This window comes from Prionailurus bengalensis, chromosome A3, assembly GCF_016509475.1.
Source record: "Prionailurus bengalensis isolate Pbe53 chromosome A3, Fcat_Pben_1.1_paternal_pri, whole genome shotgun sequence".
Lineage (NCBI taxonomy): Eukaryota > Metazoa > Chordata > Mammalia > Carnivora > Felidae > Prionailurus > Prionailurus bengalensis.
The window spans coordinates 21,030,801-21,051,466 of NC_057354.1; the positions used below are offsets into that span (position 1 = coordinate 21,030,801).

Genomic DNA, 20,666 nt, shown 5'->3' on the forward strand with positions numbered 1-20,666 from the left:
CCCCTCCAAGGCCACTCACGAGGCTGCTGAGAGGGAAGGTCCCACCACCCATGTGGGCTGGTAGGTGGGACGGTCCCAGGGAGCCCCCATCCTGGCCCGGCAGGCAGATGATCTGTGTTAGGAGCAAGTACTCCATCATGCACATCCGCAGCCCAGAACTTGGTAACCACCAGGCTAGATAGTCTGTAAGGACTATTCCAAGTAGACACTGATTGACGATGTTTCGGATTCATCCTGCCCGTGATGGTGAGGCAGCTCACACAGGCTCAGCTCCAAGAAAGCTTCACAGGAAACCACAGCTCGAACAGGTGAAGGAAAACCCATGCACACATCAGTCTTTCATGCTGAGTTTCTCCCCGCGAACCTGAACCCACAGAGAGGCCCACGTACTTTTGGATAAGAATGTCAAGTGTGGGGGAGGCTGCAGGGGCCAGAGGGAAGGTGCCAAGGATGGGGCACACACAAAGCTGACATGATGTCTACGAACATTAGTCAGTCACAGTGACAGTGCTGCACCAAACAGCCAGGCTTCTAAAGAAGCTTATGTAAGAGCTAAGCACAGGGAAACAGGAGTCAAATTACACATACTGCTTCTCCAGGCTTCAGGGAGTGTGGTCCACCCCCTCTCTTTGCAGGGAGAGAAAAAGCTCCCTTTGCAGCTGGAAGGATCCTTTTCCAAAGGAGGCCACCTGTGGCCACAAAATGCCCTCCTGGGTTACACATTTATTGAACAGGGGATGGCCATTCACACTGGCTAAGCCTAGAGTGGCCTCTGTCTTCTCTGCCTGCCTCTTTCTGCCCGGTAAAGCTTTCTCTTTTGACAGCCCAGGCTAAGCTTTTCTCTGTTGCACCAGCTCTCAGGTTAGTGATGGCTACTTGGAGCGCTGTGAAGGCAGGGTTTATGGGGCCATGTGTGACAACAGGAGGAAATGAGTGGTGGGATCGATTAGTAATGTCTGCCACAGATAAAGCAGTGGGGAGTGGCTTGCATGCTTACTGAGCACACACCTGGGAGCATGCTTGCCTAACCTTGGATTTCAACACTTGCCTTTGCCCCGTTGTTCAAAATCCTTAAACACAAACATCTAGAAAGTTATCAGATTGAGTGGAAGGGCCCCTCAAATCGCAGTTTAGGTTCTAGTAGGAATCTCTCTAATAATTCACTCTATTCTCTAATCACTTCAAGGGGGTAGAGTGAAGAACCAACCCCTTAAATTGGCTGGATCCGGATTCTAGGAAGGGTATGCTGAGCCAGCTCAAGCAAAGGAGGGCAGCTTGCGAGCTGACCGCCACCTCTCTCAGCTCTGCCCCTGGAGAGTAGGAGATACACATTCTGGTGACGGGATGGGGTCCATTCTTGAAGGGGGAGGGGCAGAGTCACTACTACAAGCCCGGGATCACTTTCTCGTCCGTTCCAAACATCGCGGGTCCAACACCACTGCCAACATAAAGGAAGAAGGGGACTGTGGTCTGCTTCCTAACAAGACCTCTTGTTCCACTTCAGAAACTAGCAAGCTCTCTCCTCCCCTTTGGGCCAGGGATGTTCTCGGCCAATTGGAAGTAGCAGAGATGGAAATTTTAAGGAGTTTTTCATATTGTTTGTTCACTGAGGTTTAGAGAAGATGCCGAGGAAGTGAGGACAGCAAAAGAGAGAGAGAGAGAGAGAGAGAGAGAGAGAAAGTCCCACAATGGAGGAAGGAAGAAAGAGGAGGGAAGGTCAAGGCGGAGAGTGGCCACCTTGACCATGCAACCAATAAGTGGTCGAGCTGGGATGTGAACCCAGGTCTGCTTAATTCCAAAGTCTATGTACATAAAGGGAGAAGAAGAAGAGGAGGAGAAGCAGAGGAAGAAGAGGAGGAAGGAACTAGGGAAAACCCTACAAGAACCTGAACTGCTTTAAAAGACCTTCCTCATGGGACCCCTGGGTGGCTCACTTGGTTAAGCTTCTGACTCTTGATTTCAGTTCAGGCCATGATCTCACAGTTCAAAAGTTCGAGCCCTGCATCGAGCTCTGCACTGACAATATGAGGCCTGCTTGGGATTCTGTGTCTCCCTCTCTCTCTCTGTTCCACCCACGCACTCTCTCTCTCTCCCTTCTCCCCCTCTCTCTCAAAAATAAATAAATAAACTTTAAAAGACCTTCCTCATGAAATGCGAGATTTCAGAGAATCCACAGTGTTAGTGATCAAGGAGACAGGAGGACGCTTTGACTAAGAAAACGAACAGCTGAGTTTGTACTAAAACAAATATTTAGTGAAGTCAGTAGAAAGTAAAATGTGATGACTTAATGAAACTAAGGTATCACATCAGAGAAGCTATAAGATGTGTAGAAGAAATTAACCCAGGGATAAACAATGCAAAGTGACAAGGGCAGCGTCTGTCCACAGTGCACTCCCCACGTATCAGGCTCTCTCCATGTAATGGCCCTTGGAACCACTGCACCAACCCTGCAGTGGAGGTATTGTTCCCATTTCAAAGACCGGAAGACTGAGACTCAGAGGTAAGGAACTTGGAAGGAGGGCTGATATTCTGGTTGTTGGTGGCTAGCCTCTCTTCTGACTGGTCTATGCCTGTGCCATGATGGTTAGGTAATTTTAATATCTCCCCTGCTTGAAAAGAAAAAATAATAGCCCACTGTCGACCAGAAGCCTTACTGTTAACATAATACAACATAAACAATGGATTAATGCATCTTTGTATGTTATATGTACTATATTCCGTATCCTTGCAATAAAGGAAGCTAGAGAGAAGAAAATGTTATTAAGAAACTCATAAGAGGGGCACCTGAATGGCTCAGTGGGTTAGGCGTCCGACTTTGGCTCAGGTCATGGTCCCTCGGTTTGTGAGTTCAAGCCCCACGTCGGGCTCTGTGCTGACAGCTCAGAGCCTGGAGCCTGCTTCAGATTCTGTGTCTCCCTCTCTCTCTGTCCCTCCCCTGCTCATGCTCTCTCTCTCTCTCTCTCTCTCTCTCAAAAATGAATAAAGGTTAAAAAAAAAAAAAGAAAGAAATTCATAGGAGAAAATACACTTCTGGGACTGTACTGTATCGAAAAAAAATCCACGGCTATGTAGACCCATGCAGTTCAAACCTGTGCTGTTCAAGGGTCAACTGTAAACTCACCCTAAGTTTCATAAAACTGCCTTCCTAAACCCCTGTGGGCCCAGCCTTCCCTTTCTTGGTGAGCACTTTCTCATTTTTACTTCCCCCAACAGCTCCTGGGCCAGATTCCCACCAGCAACTGTCCTGTCTCCTCTCCTCCCCTCTCCTCTCCTCCCCTCTCCTCTCCTCTCCACGAGATGAAATTCAGTAGAGTTAGCCAGGAAGTTTCCAGATGCCCGGGGTTTCACTAAATGACACTTCTGTGCATTAGGTAGCCTTTGAAGTCCCTCTGTCCTGGGTCTGTGACCTCCCAGGTCAGCACGCGGCGAGGAACAAGCCGCATTGGACTGCCTTTCATTACTTTCCTTCCTCCGCTCTTTGATCGCCAGCCAGCCTCCCCTCTGATTCTCTCCCCTTGGCTCCTCTGGAGCGTGCAGCACTCCAGGCAGACCTCTGCTTCCCCTCTGACCAGCTGTATTTCCACCGAACACGGTCAGTTCTCAGTGAGCCACAGACGCGATGCCCTGAAAGTGATGTTACTGTCACAGCTGAATCTGTCTCCTCGCGATGAAAACACAGGTTCGCTTCGTGAGCCACTTCGGTCTATCCTCAGACGTCTGGGGCCCTAATCACAACCCTGCACTTGACATTGCCCCCAGCAAATTACCGAAAACCCTCCCCATCTTATACCTGGTGTCACCCGGGGGGAGCTGGTTTCAGGATTTTCCTCTGGCGGTTTTTCTCCCCTGATTCACTTTCATTTTTTGTTTTTTAACTTAAGACCTCATGCATATACTCAATAAATTAATAAGTATTTATTGCCATGTGCTAGGCAGTAAAATAAGAGGGCTCTGAGAGTCCCTGAATGAACCAAACTGTTGATCAGAAAGGTTCTGCTTTAGGTAATGGCAGAGTAGCCTCTCACATATAATTATTATAAACCACACACATGCGCGCGCGCGCACACACACACACACACACATCTATCAGAAGGCACTCGGTTTGTTCAATTACAAGCATACAGAAAATAGAGGGGAATCAACACCCGAAAGAAGGAAATGGTGACTTCCGTGTTTTCATAGGGTTTTCCCCAAGGACAGAACCCAGTTAACGTTCATGGTGGCTACAACGTGGATGGAGACCTTTGCTCTTATTGTCTGAGCAATTAGAGGGCAGAATTCAAGTAACTACACCTGGAAAGTGAGGAGACAGGTCTCAGAAAATAGCCACAGGACAGTAGCCCCGAATTCTGACTATAAATTCCACCCAGGTTTCTCTGAATGACGCACGTATGGGGGGAGGTTCCAAGCAGCTCAGCTAAGACCAAAGGAACAGGACAAAAGATTCCAGCTGTTGTCCACACAGGGGAAACTGAGTTCAGAGTTTGAGTTTGGTCAAGTTAACTGCCTGATAAAACAAACGAAGGAAATCATTACCGTTCTGGGGAACATAATAAAATCAACAGTCTCTTCAAGTCTCACTCACAATGGTTCAGAATGTCATCCAAAATTACTAGAAAAAAAAAATTAAAAACAAACAGGAAAATGTGGCCCAAAGTCAAGAGGAAAGGCAATCAACAGAGATCTACCCCAAGATGCCTCAGATGTTGGAAGTCAACAGATAAGGATTTAAAGCAGCTACCTGTAACTTTGCTCGAGGGTGTAAAAGGACATGAGCAAATAGAAACTATCAACACAGCAAAGAAGAAAACCCAGACTCTTCATGAGATCAGCTAAACCCCCCACCAACGCCTTCCTCGGCATCCTGACTCGTGCTTTCCACTAAGGACGATCACGAAGTTCTCTCTCATACTGAGTGCAGTGACCCTTTTTTGAGTACCTTCCAAGTGCCAGGTATTGGGCAAGCTTTGAGGGACAAAAACACAACACAGAATCTTAAACCCTGGTCCCAAAGACCAGATCAGTCATCTGACAACATCTGTTTAGACCACTAGCCCCTTCTCAGCTCCTTTCCTTCTCTTTCAGGTCTTCAAGTAGGAAAAGAAAGTAAAGTCCACTGTGGCCTCTTTCCAGCTTCCAGATCATTCCTGACGGCACCATGTGCCCGACAAAAAGCACACACAGGAATGAGGGGCAGGCTGTCAGACCTCCGCAGTCTCCTTCCACAGCAAAAGCATGGCCCAGTGGCTGATTACACTCAGTGGGTCCGTAAAAAACTCTACGTACAGACATCAGAGGGAGTTGACGGGGAGGCCCTTCTTCATCCTGTTGTGTTAAGAGGTGTTTTCCTTTTTCTCTGTTTATTTTGAGAGACAGAGAGACAGAGAGAGAGCATGTGAGCGGGCAAAGGGCAGAGAGAGAGAGAGGGAGGGAAAGAATCCCAAGCAGGCTCTGCACTGTCATTGTGGAGCCCAATGTGGGGCCCGATCTCACGGTTCGTGAGATCATGATCACCTGAGCTGAAACCAAGAGTCAGACGTTTAACCAACTGGGCCTCCCAGGCGCTCCCTGCTTTTTCAAAACCTGTTAGGAAAGAAGTTCTCAAACTCGGCTACACGTTGGAATCACCTGGAGGTGCTAGGAACTTATGTTAAGACCGCAGAGCAAGACTGCTATACATCCACGAGCACGGCCAAAAAAATTTTTAAGACAGAAAATAGCAGCTCTTGGCAAGAATTCTTATACACTGGGGATATAAATTGGTACCACCACTTTTAAAAACTGCTCGGCAGTTTTAATCTAGCAGTTTCATTCCTAGAAGTATACCCAAACAGAAATTTCTGCATACGTTCCCCAAAAGGCACGTATAAGAATGTCAATAGCGCGGCTTGTGATTGTCCTAAGGTATGTAAACTATCCAAAATGCCCACCCTCGGTAGTCTAGAGAAGAATGGCTCAGTCACCCTAGGAACCATTGTAGAGCAAGGAGAGGGGGCAATCCACAATTACACCGGTCAGTACAGAAGATTCTCACGGCGTTAACCAAAATAAGCCAAACACACACAACGGTGCACGCTATACGATTCCATTTAGGTGAAATTCAGCAGCAGGCAATTGATCGGCATAGTGGTTTTGGGGTGGAGGAGCTTCTGGAAAGGGACCTAAAAGGGGCTGCAGGAATACTGGTAACATTCTGGTTTTTGAGCAGGATCTGGGCATCGGCAGCCAGTGAACGATTCATTCACTTCAGGGTTGTGTACTTTCCTATATTTGTTTTACCTTAATAAATCATCAAAGGGGCGCCTGGGTGGCGCAGTCGGTTAAGCGTCCGACTTCAGCTCAGGTCACGATCTCGCGGTCCGTGAGTTCGAGCCCCGCATTGGGCTCTGGGCTGATGGCTCAGAGCCTGGAGCCTGTTTCCGATTCTGTGTCTCCCTCTCTCTCTGCCCCTCCCCTGTTCACGCTCTGTCTCTCTCTGTCCCAAAAATAAATAAACGTTGAAAAAAAAAATCTTCAAATAAATCATTAAAACTAAAAAAAAAAAAATACCGATGTGTGTGGGTCCCACCTCGAGAGATTCTGGTTTAATTGGTCTCAGCCAGGCATTGACATTTTGAAAAGCTCCCCAGTTGGCCTAATGTACATCCAAGAACCACTGTGTTAGAACTTGGCAACCCTCCTTACTACTTCTTGGAGCAAACAGTGCTGCTGCTTCTCCAGAAAAGTCTAAAGCAAGATGTTTTCTGTCGTAACACCAGCAGCTCCAGAGATGGTTAACAGGTGTCACGTGGGGAACGGGGTTTCATGGTCAAAGATGTGATTTTAAAAATTCTGATGATCAGCTTTTATTGGGCACTTAGTGAACTCCTAGAGCTAGCTTTCTTGCTCCGTCCCCACTGTCACGTTCAGTTAGCACAACAAGGGGTGCCCAGGTGGTTCTGTCGGTTGAGCTTCTGGCTCTTGGTCTCAGCTCAGGTCTTGATATCAGGGTAGTGAGTTCAAGCCCCACGCTGGGCATGGAGCCTGCTTAAAAAAAAGTAATCATCACAACAAGCCAATGAGGAAGGTACTGTGAGCCCTCCTTTTATAGAAGGGTTGAGCACAGCTCAGGGGGGTTAAGAGATTGCCAAGTTTACACAGCCAGGAAAGCAACAGGGCTAGGATCCACATCCACATTGGCCTTGACACCAAAGCCCATGCTCTGAACCGCTGCTCTAGACTGTCTCTCCAGGAAGTGCCTGACTGCAGAACTCACCAGAACTTTCACCAGGCTAATGTGAGCTGTGGCTTGCCAAGACAGGATCGGGGAAGGCAGCATCTCCCAAAGTGGTTCCCTTACCTCCGGCCCACCACAGACACCACTGGCAGAGTGGTCATTCTGAAACCAAGTCCGATGCCACAGCGCTTCCCTCGTAAGGAAGCATTTCATGGCTCCCCATGGCTTCCAGAGTCCTGGGTAGACGCCTCAGTCTCACAGCCCATCTGGTGTCTGGCCCGGGCATTTTAGCTTTATCTCGGGCCAGCCCAACCTCCCTCCCCAGCCGCAACCTGCTAACGCTTAATTTTCCAGCTACCCAGAACCACACCGATGGCCTCACGCCTCAGCAATGGTAGCCCCCAGGGGCCGAGACTCTGCTTCTCGAGACTCGGCCACACACGGATTCACTGCAATCCACACAGCCAGCCTTGAAAGACAGACACGATTGTCCCCAACGGACAAATTGGGAAATGGAGGCTCCTCTTGAATGGCCCGAGCCACACTTCGAAAGGGGCAGAACTAGGATCTGAACACAGACTCGGGTTTCTCCGCTCCACGGCCCGCACAGTTTTCACTACACCACACCCCCCCCCTCCTCACCTTCCTTCATTCTGTCCCACAGGGTGGCATCACCCTTCTGCCCCTCCACCTGGCAGACTCCCCATTCTCTGAGAGCGGCTACAAGCACTGGGATCATATCCATCATCCCTGAAGTGCTTTCCAGGCACCAAGCTCAACACCCGCTTTGTCTCCTTTACACAGTATTGTCTCAATGCTCCTTTTCTTCCCTCTGGATTGTTCTTTATCTGCCCTGGGCCAAATGGGTTTCATTCCCCTCCTCTCCAGTTCCAAGGCACGTGACCACATCTCCCCTGTGGCGCTCAACCCTCTGTAGTAATTGTTAGTTTCAGATCTGCCTCTTCCCTTGGACGAGATGCCCTCCAAAGACAAGGGATACATATCATTCCCCTTTATGTCCCACCACACAGCCACCCCAGCACGCGGTAGGTGTTCCATGGGAGGACAGTGGACAGGAAGTCAGGAGACCGAGAGACTGAAAATTCAGAGATTATTCCATCCATGCGTCACAAGGAGTTATCCTGGTTTGGAACCAGCGCTGGAGAATCAAACCAGACAAAATAGATCTGGCTGGTGGGGGGAATGGGGGAACACTGAGGAGTCGACCCAGGACACCCCTCCCGGGGCCCCTGCCACAGAAGGGTGGGATAAGATTGCCCCTAGCTTCATGGGCTCTGCGTGCCCCCGCTTAGGTGATTTGCTGTAAAGTGATGCTTATGTTCATCCCCACAGCGTGGTTTCAGATATTCTCAACTGCTCCCCACCTTGTGTCGTAGTTAAACCATCCCAAGTGAATGAAGAGACATCGGGACCGTGGCCCAAAGCAAATGTACAGCTATGGCCTGGCTCCCCACAGATGGGCAGACTAGGTGATCATACCCCTTTCTAAATGGTCCTGTTCCTTTCAAGTAGGAGGCCCGCTTACAAAACAGAGGCATCTCTGATGTCCTCTCATTCACTGAATACCCTTTCTGTGCATCTGCCCCACGGCGGGTACCGTCCGGAGTTCGCCTCCTCCTAACCCCTGGGGAAACCGCCCATTCCTGCCACCCACGGCCAGCCTCTGCGAGGGCCAGGGTCGTGGGTCTTCGGATCCAGCTTTCTGCTCCTTTGCTCTCACTCTTTCTGGACTAATGTGCACGTTTGCCCGGGCGTGAGTGATCAGTAATGAGTGCTACAGACTCCGTGGGGAGTCTGCACCACCTCCTCCGGACTGATGGGTTTCCATGAGCAAACCCGGAAACCACCAAAACGACTCTCTGAAAATTTCCTATCTCCCCCCCTTCCTAGCTGCCTGCCTCTTCTGCTGCCCCCACTAGGGGGTAAGCTGGAGGGTTTTTCTGCTTCTAACCAAGTCATTTGCTTCTGAGGATTTCAAGTACCCCTTTTTCCCTCAGGACAATGAACTTGTATTTTACAAGTTCGTCTGTGATGTTCATGCGGATAGAGTTTATCGAGCAAACGTTAGCTTCGTTTACGCATCCCTCTGGCACGCTTGGACCACACTGCTCGGTTTTTATCTTTCCACGTGTCTGCTTCCCCCAGAAGACAGGGATCAACCTGAGGGCAGAAACTGGCTTCGTTTAATTTTAGATCGCTAATCCCAAGCTTAAGGCCAGGTAAAATGTAGTTCTGGAATATTTAACAACGCTTATGTAGGCAGAGTCTAAAAGGTTACAAAACCAGAATTAACGTGGCCCCTGAAACATTCATTCCAGTTTATTCCTATTGGACTGGCAAAACCATAGTTGCGGGAAGAGGGTGGGGAAGAGGCATCTGCACACACGGCTGAGGGGATAGAAAGCGGTCTGGCCTCTTGGGAGGAGAGTTTGATGATGCCCAGCATAGTTCAAACTGCGGGGAAATTTCCACAGGGATCACATCGCGCCAGGGTACAAAGAGATATGCTGCACCGGCAAGGATGCTGTGACTTCACAGCTCTAGTAGGAGAAAAACTGGAAACAACCTTCACTGTCACAAGGAACTAGAAAGTCCATTACGATAAATGCTTATTCCTGGAGTACCACATAGCCCTAGCGACAGAGGTAGGTTGACATGTGCTAAGATAAATGAGCTGAAAGGGGGAGTTTCAGAAGCATGCTGCAGAGGTGTGTTAAGAGAAAAGGACAGACACATAAATGAATAGGGGTTTGTACGTATGTATATAAGACACTTATGGAAAGTTTCAAAAACATCCAGGGATTTCTTCTGGGGAAAAGAAATGAGGGGCTGGAGATGATGGGTGGGGACATTTCACTTTCTGTTTTCCACATTTCTGTACTATTCGGATGTTAACAATGATTTTGGATTCTTTTTATAACTAAACAGGATCAAATGCCGCAATAAGAAAACGAAAGCTTGGCTTTATATGTAAAAGAAGATAACTGGGGCGCCTGGGTGGCTCAGTCAGTCGGTGAAGCGTCCGTCTTCGGCTCAGGTCATGATCTCGTGGTCCGTGAGTTCGAGCCCCGCGTCGGGCTCTGTGCTGACAGCTCGGAGCCGGGAGCCTGCTTCGGATTCTGTGTCTCCCTCTCTCTCTGCCCCTCCCCTGCTCATGCTCTGTCTCTCTCTGTCTCAAAAACAAATAAAAACATTAAAAAAAAAAAGATAACTAATGAAATTTTGGAGAAAATCTTCCCTATTTCTTTATACGGCAATAGGCAACGTCTATAAAGCAACATTGGCTCTCTGTCCAGTTCATGGGGCGCCAATGATGTCTACAGAGTTCCAGAAAGGAACCTGGAAACAGGGACAGACACCGAGAAGGGCCAAGAGCCCTGAAGGAAATAAATATGGGAATGTGTGCCTTTAGTTGCTCTTGGATGACAGAAAATAAAGCCAGTTCTGATTGAGACTCTGAATCAGTCTGGGAGCCAAGAAATTCTGAGAACTCACCAAGCTGGAAGGTACATGGGGCCTCTGACCAGTGCCAAGAAGTAAAGGCTAGGGATGCCTAAGTAAGTAATAGACGTAAATAAGTCATCTGGGTGAGCTCAGGCCCCAGGGACGTAAATGACCCAGGACTCTGCACACCTATCCCCTCTGTTCTCAAGGGATGCTCCCAGGGCAGACGTGACGGATGCTGATGTCCCTGACTCCAGGGACGGCCAAGGCCACCGCTAGCCTTTCCCCTACCTGGGAAAGAAATAGAAAAAGGCACTTCCTCGGAGTCGGGACAGCCCCGAAGCGCAACGGCATTTTTGCCCAGAGAAAAGCCAGAGAACATAATGACTTAAGTGCCAGCACATTGAAGCCAGACGTCCTGTATTCAAATCCTGACTCCCGCACTTAATGGCCATGTGACCTGACGTAAGTCATTGCACCTCTCTGTGCCTCGCTTTCCTCAGCAGTAAAATCAAGGTCGCCGTAATGCCCCCTCTACAGTTTGCGAGGATGAGACTAAAGGGGTTAAATAAACAGTGCTTGCCTCGTGATACGTACCAGATGTTGACGATTATTATTACGATTAAGAAAAAGGTGTCCTTCCTTCCAGGCAGATGCAACCCTGCAGGGTGCAGAGCTTAGCAAGTGGGGCCGGCGAGGTTTCTGCCCCCTCCCTGTGCCATCGGGCAGTGCACAAGTCCACAACCTCACATATCACGCCTGCTGCGCGATTCACTTCCACATGTAGCCATTCTTTCCTCCCGGCTTCCCCTCTGCCGGCCTGGCTGTGGATCAGAATCTCCTGGCCCACTTTTTACAAACACAGATTCCCAGGGCCGGGCCAGTTCTGATACAGGCGGGTTGGGCTAAGCAGGGCCTGAGGATCTGTATGTTCAACAAGCCCCAGGTGATCAGTGACGCGGGAACGGCATGTCCCTGGACACACATCTCTGGAAGCACCAGACGTCCCCACCTGTTCCTGCCCTTGGGAGCAAGCGGCCTCGTTTTCATGTTTGGTCCCAGGCCTGGACACACGGAGAAGGGGGAGCAAGAAACAGGTGCCCCTGCAAGCCAGCCGGCAGAGCAGATGGCTGGGCCAACAGGAGTGACGAGCTGAATGCTGCTGTGTTTGCGTGAGTGACACCAGAGACCCTTCCCCTGGAGACGTGGGCTTCCCCAGACCCTTGCCACTCGAAGTACAGCTCGCAAACCAGCAGAATGGCTCCCCCTTGGGAACCTGTGAGAAATGCAGACACTCAGGACCCAGACCTACTAAATTAGGTTGTGCGTTTTACAGGAACCCCCAGATGACTCGTGAGCAAGTTTGAGGCACATTGTCCAAGAAGGCGTCCCCCATCAGAATAAGTTCTAACTCATGCGCACCTCTAACCTGTCCAAGCACCCTCTGGGGCCGATCTTTTCCTTTGGACTCCCAGAGAGCCCCAGAAAAACAGCTTTGCATAGCCCAGATCCATGCTCGGCAGCCAGCCTAGGACTCACAGTGAACCTCTGCTCAAATGAGTTACTTATTTCTAAGTCGGCATTAAAATAAGCCTTCCCGGGGCACCTGGGTGGCTCAGTCGGTTAAGCGTCCGACTTCAGCTCGGGTCATGATCTCACGGTCCGTGAGTTCGGGCCCCGCATCAGGCTCTGTGCTGACAGCTCAGAGCCTGGAGCCTGCTTCGGATTCTGTGTCTCCCTCTCTCTCTGCCCCTCCCCTGCTCATGCTCTGTCTCTCTCTGTCTCAAAAATAAATAAAAACATTTTAAAAAATTTAAAATCAGCCTTCCCAATGAACTGAAAAAGAGACAACAACTCCAGTCTCTAGAATTCTGGGGCGTAAAAACATTCCCTTCTTTTGTACGGAGTTGTGACCCCTGCTTCCCTGGCCAAAGCCATCCAAAGACATCAAATAGCCCAAAGAAAACAAGCCGTGTCTTCCTGTTGGCCCAGCTTCAAGTTATCGGGCAGATTTCACACTGGAGCTTGACCTCATTAATCCAAAGCCTATCACATTGCTGTAAATGTCAGTGGAAAAATAGCCATTCAGTGGGTTTCCTTCATTCCACCAGAAAGGGAAAAAACAGGAAGGCAACAGCAGCTGTGGCCCAGCTTGGCAAATCCCAAGGGCCCCGCTGACAGGGCGTTCCTTGTCGGCACCTAGTTCGCCTGCCCCGGCCGGCTCGTCCAGATAAAGGTGAGTCCTACGGGCACGTGACCAAAATGCACTGGTCACTGCAGCAATGGTTCAGATCAGTTGGGCCCCCCAGCACCTGCTGGCGAAGGAAAATAGCTTGGTCTGAATTTCCTTGGCCTGCATCACCAACTGGCCATTTATCATTCAGTTTCATCTAAATCTCTCCTGCCCATTCAAAATGTCCTACAAGCCAAACCTCTGGGACTCCAGGGGACACAAGGCCTTCCAAGTCCTCATTCATCCTTTTAATGCATATTGATTGTCTCCCATGTACCGGGCTCCATGCTGGGCAACCGGGGACACAGAGCTGAATGAATTAGACACAGTCACTGACCTTATGAGGCTCATAGCCCAGTGCAACTTTTCCCAGCCTCGGCACTGTTGACATTTGGGTGACTCTTTGCTATGAAAGGCTGTCCTGTGTGATGTAAGAAATTCAGCAGCATCCCTGGCCTGTACCCGCTAGACGCCAGTAGCACCCCCCCCCACCCCGCACCTCCCCAGTTGTGACAACCAAAAATGTCTCCAGACATTCCCAAAGGACTCCTGGGGGCCGAACGGTTACCGGCTGAGAACCACTGGTCTAGCGAGTAAGACAGACTCAAAAAGTAATGACCACAAATAACCATATGATCACAACTACGATAAGTACCACACAGGTCAATGTTGTGGATATTATACCGACGTTATCTACGACGTGGAAGCCAGGTTTTCTTTGTATGATTACAAGTCTTTATTACAACTCCGAATTATACATATTATGTATATAGTATATATGATCTGTATTTCCAGGTGGAGAAATTGAGGCTCAAGGAAGCGAAGAAATTGCCCAAGGCCCCAAAGCCAGTGGAAGGCAGAACCTGGATTTGAACCCCAGCCCTAAACTCCACCTCCTACGGAAAAGGAAATTTGAGCCTTTGCCTTCTGAAAACAGGTAAGGTCACGCGACGTGCTGACTAGCCCTCCTAAAAGACTCATTCCTTCCTAGGGGGTCCCGGTAGAACTCAACCACCACCTGCCACATCAATGAGGTTACAAACTGCCTGCCTCAAGGCACATTTGTGGGACCCTACGGGCCAAGGGATGCGGCCCTGAATTCCGAGACATCCAAGAACACCTCCTCCCCTTTGCCAAATGCCTGCCCACGGGGCCTCCCCAAAAATCAGGGCAGGGAGAGAAGGGAGCAGTGTCCAGGAAGCCAGAGCACCCCCCACCGTGACCCATCCCCAAGGTGCCTACTGCCCAGCATCCAAGGGTACACAGGGGAAGAAACCAGACGTTCTGCATGAGTGAAACATTTAGCGATTTACAAGGAGCATGAGTGAAGTGGTACGGGACAGCACGTGGAAGCTTTGGAGACCCCCGACATGAGTTCCCGCCACTTAGGAGCCCCAGGCCCCTTAGCAAATCGCCTCACCCTTGGTGCCTCAGTGTCCCCTTCTGTACAACAGGGATAAATGCATCCACTTCAAGTCAGTCGGTATGAGCATTCCATGGCAATGCAAGCAAAGACCTTGGACAGTGACCAGCCTCCAGGAAGCATACGGGCCCCTGGTACGATGTTATAATCAATAAGGAGCCAGATCACGGCACTTCCTCCACGTACATCCCCTTCCTTCAAATGAGCTACTGAGTCCCAGGAAGAGAGAAACAGATGAAGAAGTAGTAAAAGCATCTCGGGAAGAAGGAGGGGATCTCCGTGCTTTCCTAGTAGAAGGAAGAGGAAGGGACAGCTAACATACTGGCCGATGAGCCCGGGGCCAGCCCTCCCTCCCGTGCAGAAGTTAATCCTAGACTTTCTTGGGTGTGCAACCGGACAGCCCTCCACAGGCCGCAGGGTGCCTGCTTCGGGTCAGCGAGTGTTTAATCATTTGGGACCCCTCGGAAGGATGGCCTCTGCCCACCTCCCTGGCCTCGCCTGCCGCCCCAGCGTCCGTCACGCCCTATGGTGATGGCACTCCAGCCGCGGCCTCTGCCCACTGCTCCCAGAGACACCAAGCGCTTTCAAGCCCCTGTGCTGTTGCGCAAGCCGCTCCCTCTGCTCAGCCTGCCCGCCCCTCTAGTACCCGCCACCTGGAAAACTGTCTCCGAAGACCCGCGACGCGCTCCCACAGCAGCTTGCCCACCTGTCATCGGTCATCACAGACTAGTAATAATAGCAACTAACATGTGCAAAGCTCTGATTAATATCTAAAAGGCCCTGCGCTGAGTTTCTTACCCAGGCATCTGTCCATCACCAGCCAGCAGCAAGGTGGCAGCTTCAGGAGGGAAACCTGGGTTGGTTAGCCCCGGCCACCTGTCCACCCGCCGCTCGGCTCTCCCCTCCCCTTCTCACCAGTGAAGCTGTTATCCCACGGTGTCCTCGCTATCTGTTTCCAGGCCTGGGTCTCCCCCGCAGAGGGGAGCCCTGATTGCTGCTTGATTCATCTTGAAATCCCTCGCTAAGCACAAGGTCTACAATGGAGTAAACATCTATCGAATGAACCCACAAATCCTGGAAAATGGCAGCCAGATGTGAGAGGCTAACTCACAGACTTCCTGGGGACAGGCCCATGCTGGACTCCAGTTCCCAGGAGTCAGGCCTCCCCAGCCAAGAGGCTTTCCCTGTCCTGAGAGCTAGAGGCAGAAGAGGTCTGACTCCCCCAGACTGGAGGCGGTGGGACCTTTGACAGCCCAAGGCAGAGGAGGAAATGGTGGTGATGGTGACGATAATCATTTCCTGCATTCCTGCCCACACCAGGTGCTGCACTAAGCACTTTCTGTGCATTATTATCTCACAGAATGCTCACAACCCCACGAGGTAGGCAGTACTATTTGCTCCCATGTTACAGATGAGAAAACCAGGACTCAGAACAGTAATTTACCTGTCATCACACAGCTTTTACGTATCGAGCTATCATTTGAACTAAACCTGCCTGGTGCTCGTGGTCTGCAAACTTTGTAGCTTTCTGCAGGAGGCAGGCTGGTCCAAGCCCTCCCTGAGCCCAGCCTCTAAGATGTGCTCGGGCTAAAGAAGAGTCGTCCTGATCTCTGCTGGCAGAATGCCCTGTGGGACCCACTATACGCCAAATGGTTCAAGTCCGAGGTGCAGGCAGGGAACAGGCTGGGGCAGCTAGTTGGGGGAAGGCAGCGAGGTTGGGTGGGGTTCTTGAGGGTCCAAGTACGGCACGGGAATCCAGGAATGTGCCTTCCGCCAGCTGCAAAACCAGGCTAGCTGCAACCTCTGTTGGCCAGAGAAAGGTCCCTCTGGGGATGGGACTGGTTTTGAAAAGAAACTGAGGCCCTAGTTTCCAATGAGTCCAAATGGGCTCAGCCGAAAGGTTCTGGCCTTGGGGAAAATCCCACCTTCCTGTGTCAGCATCCCCTTCCCCCTGTCCCTCAGGCTCCCAAACAGACTTAGCGGCTAGATTAGGATTTAACCTTCCCTCCAGCACCAGTGACCGGAATGAAGTCTGAGCATACGTTGGCCTCGCCCGCGTGTCCTTCCAGGAGGCAAGGAGCCTCCGCACGCTAACCAGAGAATGTGCAGGTGAATGTCCCAGTGGGAGGAGGTTGACAGAGGGACAGGGAGGGTCAACTGGTCTTCCCGAAGGAGCCACTGCAGAGGCTGGGACCAGGAAACGGGTCAGGAAGGTTGCAGGGTGGGCGACACTGTTGGGTACGCTCCAGTTGACCAGAGGGTTCAAAGTCGAACGTCCAGAGTGGCCTGGGTGACATCTTGTCTCCAGCATCTTGCTGGCAGGGGGGAGAGAAGGGGCCGGGGAAATCTGCGTGGGATGGCTCTGTGAGCAGGCGGCGAGCTGAAAGGACTCGCTCACCAGGGCCCACAAGCCGCCTGCAGGCTGGAGCTTTGTGACCAAGCTGGGGGAAGATGTGGAAACTCCCCCGGCCCCTGCAGAACCACCCTCCAGGACTCCACGGGCTGCTCCTGCCTAAAAGAGACACACCCCACTCAAAACCACTAGGAAGGGCGCCAGTATTTACCTAAGAGCATTCCTCCCAACCGGCTCCACTGCACCAAGCACTTCACGTGGGTCCCCTCGCCACCCCTGCCCACAGCCTGAGTATTAGCCCCATTGTCTTAGAGGCAACTGAGGCTCCTGGAGGCCAAGTGCCTTGCCTTCCAGCCCAGCGCCAGTCACTGGCTGAGCTAAGAAGCTTTATTACCAACCTAGGGGGAAGCCTCCCAGATGGAGGGTTTTCCCCCTCGCTGTTTCACCAGCCGCAGGAAATGGCAGGGCACTCAGGAAAGTACCCCGTGGGCTCAGGCGGCTAATGACAGGCCCCTTCCAGAGACAGCCCTGCGGGAAAGGGAGCCTGGTACCTCGGGGCCCTGGGTCCTCCACAGAGGGCGATTCAGAGGCGGCACCTGGTGCCCGCGGCCGCGGGGAGCTGGTGAGCGCTTCTGACAGCGAGAACAGGGGCCCATTATGTGGAATCCAATCACATGGGCGCGCAAGCAGCTCGGCTTTCGGTTCTGAGAAGCGCTTATGCAGCCACCTCTCTCCCCGCTCCCGAGTGCCCGGGAGTCCCGGGGCCCAGGCTTTGAGCGCGGCCCTCCCGGGAACACCGGATTCAAAGCTCGCCTCGGCTCAATCATCCGCTCGGGGCTGGGAGCTGCATCAGCAGCGGCTCCCGAGGAGCCGGGTCCAGACTGGGGGAGGAGGAGGGAGGGAGGGAGTCTGCATCAGGGAAAGGAGGCTGGCAGCGGGCGCCTCCCCCTCCCTGCGTTCCACTCGGGCGGTCTGGGCAGCTCAGCCTGGGCGCTCCGGGTGACCTTGGGCAGACCCCTCCGCGCGACCTCTTTGGGGCGGGTTGCACGGGTTCTGCCCATCCCAGGCTCTCGGGGGCGCTCCTCGGGCCGGAGTCGGGGCGCGGGACTCGGGAGGAGAGGCGCGCTCCTGGCGCGGGGACCCGGCAGCCCGCGCACGGCGGCCCTTTGGAGAGGCCGGGAGCACCTCCCGCGGGGAAGGAGCGCGCGGGGTCTCCCGGGGCCGGCGGGCGCTGTCAGCTGGAGCCAGCGGCGGGGCGGGTCCGCACGCGGGGGCGCCCGCCCTGGGGACCTTTCCCGCCCGGGCAGAAGCGCTCCCTGCGGGGATCTGGCGCCGCCACGCGAGGGGGCGGCGCCCCCACGGCGGGCCCCGAGGCTGGGCGCCCCGGCCGTTTGATGCTGGTTGTGGCTCCCGCTTCGCGGCACTGCCACCCCCTGCAGAAGCAGCCGAAATCCCACAGGCTGCCCCAAGAGCGGGCCCCGGTGGCCCCGGCCAACAGCCTGCCGATGCGCCCCCTACCCCAGCCTCGTCGTAGGCGCGCCAGACCCGGAGAACGCCCCCACCCTAGCCCGACTCCCCGGCCTGCGCTCCCCGCACCCGCCGTTCCAGCGCCCCCTCCCCCAATTACCTCCAGCCGCCGGCCCTTGGCCCACGCGCCCCACACACCCCCAACCAGACCTTCCGCGGCTGGGACCACCTCCCCGCCGCGATCCTCATCCCCGCCGGCTCCAGCCAGGGAGGGGCGGCGTCGCCGGGGAACTCACCCGCTCTCCCTAGCCCGGCCCCGAGCGGCTCCGGCCCTGGCTCTGTCAGTCGGTCCCCGAGCCGCAGCTGCCCGTGCGGCGACAGAAGCTGGCTGAGCCCGGCCGCCAGCCTCCGCGCCGCCCCTCGGCTCCTCCCCCTAGGCGGGGCCTGAGCTCCGGGGAAGTGGGTGGGCACGCTCACCCCGCTCCTCCCGCCGCCCTGGGAGCTCGCAGAAGGGTCCCGGCACCCTGGGGGTGCGGGCCCCTCCGCTGAGCAGCGGAAGTCGAGGGCCATGGACGTTGCCAGGCTTCGGAACAGTGGTCCTTACAGTCTTCCCCCCTTTCCACGCCCTCTCCTCACCATCACCAAACGCGGAAAGGGGGAAGCCCAGGACTGCATTCCTGCTCCCATTTCGTGGAAGGGCATCATGAAGCCCAGAGGGGAGCAGTAACCTGCCCGAGGTCATACAGAATCAGTACCAGTGCCAGAAACCCAGGTCTCCTACCTCGAAGGCCTGCGCAGCCTGAGTCTGAAGCCTTTCCGGGACCTCAAGAAGCCCAACTAGGCCTTGCCCTGGGGACAGGTTTGTGGGGACAGGTTCCCCAGACGGGGCGGGGGTGGGGGGTGAGGAGAGATCGGTGGGAGCTTGGGGGTTGTGGCCTGCGACACGGACTCTCATCATTTCCTCTTTGTGTAAAGGAGGCTAAGCGAAGGAGGAAGGAAGTGGTCGTACCTCCGCTGACGTCCGTCACTGTCTGAGGTGTGCAGCCTCCAGAAAGGGGCTGCCCTCCGGAGATCTAGTGGTAAAAATGAAAAAACGAAAAGCAAAACACACCGAGGAGGTTTCGATCATCGAATTCGAGCCTCTTTCCGGGGCTGAAGGCCTCAGCACTCTGAACACCATCTTTTTTTTTTTTTTTTTTTTTTTTTTCTTTACAGGATCTAACTATTTTTACGTGGCTGTTGAGAGGGCCCTACTCCCCACCTCACCCCCCAGGAAGAGAAGAGAAAGTTAACAAAGGGAAAAAACCCATACCAAAACATTCTCTGGAATCCACACTCCCTGAACACTGGCTTTAGAACAATAGAATTCTCTTGTCCACAAAGGGCCTTGTTTCCTGAGCTTTCTCCGCCTCAGCTTAGAGCCCCAGGCAGCCCAGGGCCAGTCAGTGATGGTGCAGACAAGGTTTAAGTTTGGGGAGTTTGGGGGTGATGCACAGTTTTTCACGTCCCAGCAATCCAGTTTGAAGGAAGAATTCCTCTTGGCCATCACACTAGCAATGTCCTTTTGCGGTGGCGGGTAGAACCTGAGTTTAGGGATTTCCTGTTTGCTAAGGCAACTCAGTAACCTTCCTTGGGGAAGGTGAAAAACTCAGGGCTGGGCTTGTTCCAGGCCCTGGGGCCCCTCAAGTCCTCTGAAAGCCCCCTCCCTCATTCACACCCCCCCCCTCCCTCTTAGTTCATTAATAATCCAGTGGTGAATGACACTGTTTCAGAAGGAGCAATTAGAGAGCAGAGCAGGTGGGGGAGAAGACATAAAGCGATGTTTAAAATAACCCAAGGGGATCATTGTTCTCCACAGAATGTTTCCGTTGATTTGTCGAGAAGAGCTGTCGGCTCAGAGGGCGGGAATCCATCTAAGGCAGGTATTGAACTTGGAGCCTAAGTTCCTGACATGAAGCCTTGAGGATGGGCCCAAATCCCCATGTTGTATTGTTCATTCACACCTTTCACCGTATCTGATGCCAAAAGTTCCGGTGCACTTGGAATAACGTGGAGGACTCACGCTTCCTGATTTCAAAACACAGCTACAGTAATCGAGGCAGTGAAGTATGGGTATGAGGATAGATATGCAGACAATGGGATAAAACTGAGAGTCCAAATATAAACCCTTCCACCTACGACCAATTAATTTTCAACAAGAGTGACACCGCGATTTAACGAGGAACCGATAATCTTCTCAACAAATCTTTTCATGCACAACTGGATGTCACGCTGGGACAAATGGATTTCCTTGTGCAGAAGAATGAGGCTGGACCCCTACCTCACACCGTGTACAGAAATTAACTCAAAACAGACCAGACTGACGCGTAAGAGCTAAAGGTGCAAAACCCTCATCAGAGTAATGGCTTCTTAGATGTGGCACCTAAAGCGCAAGCAACAAAGAAAAAAAAAACAGAGAAGTCAGGTCCTACCAAAAAAAAAGTTTGTGCTTCCAAAGTTGGGACATGCT

At 52.5% G+C, this 20,666-nt stretch overlaps 1 protein-coding gene across 1 annotated transcript in view; it reads right to left on the reverse strand.

Annotated features, from left to right (window-relative positions):
- PPP1R16B (protein phosphatase 1 regulatory subunit 16B) overlaps nt 1–18,565 on the reverse strand; it is a 100,470-nt gene extending 81,905 nt beyond the window's left edge. Inside the window, exon 1 of the mRNA XM_043602382.1 lies at nt 18,454–18,565. The gene's annotated coding sequence lies outside the window, so the exon portion shown is untranslated. The remainder of the gene's footprint in view (nt 1–18,453) is intronic.
- Nucleotides 18,566–20,666: the final 2,101 nt, after the last annotated feature.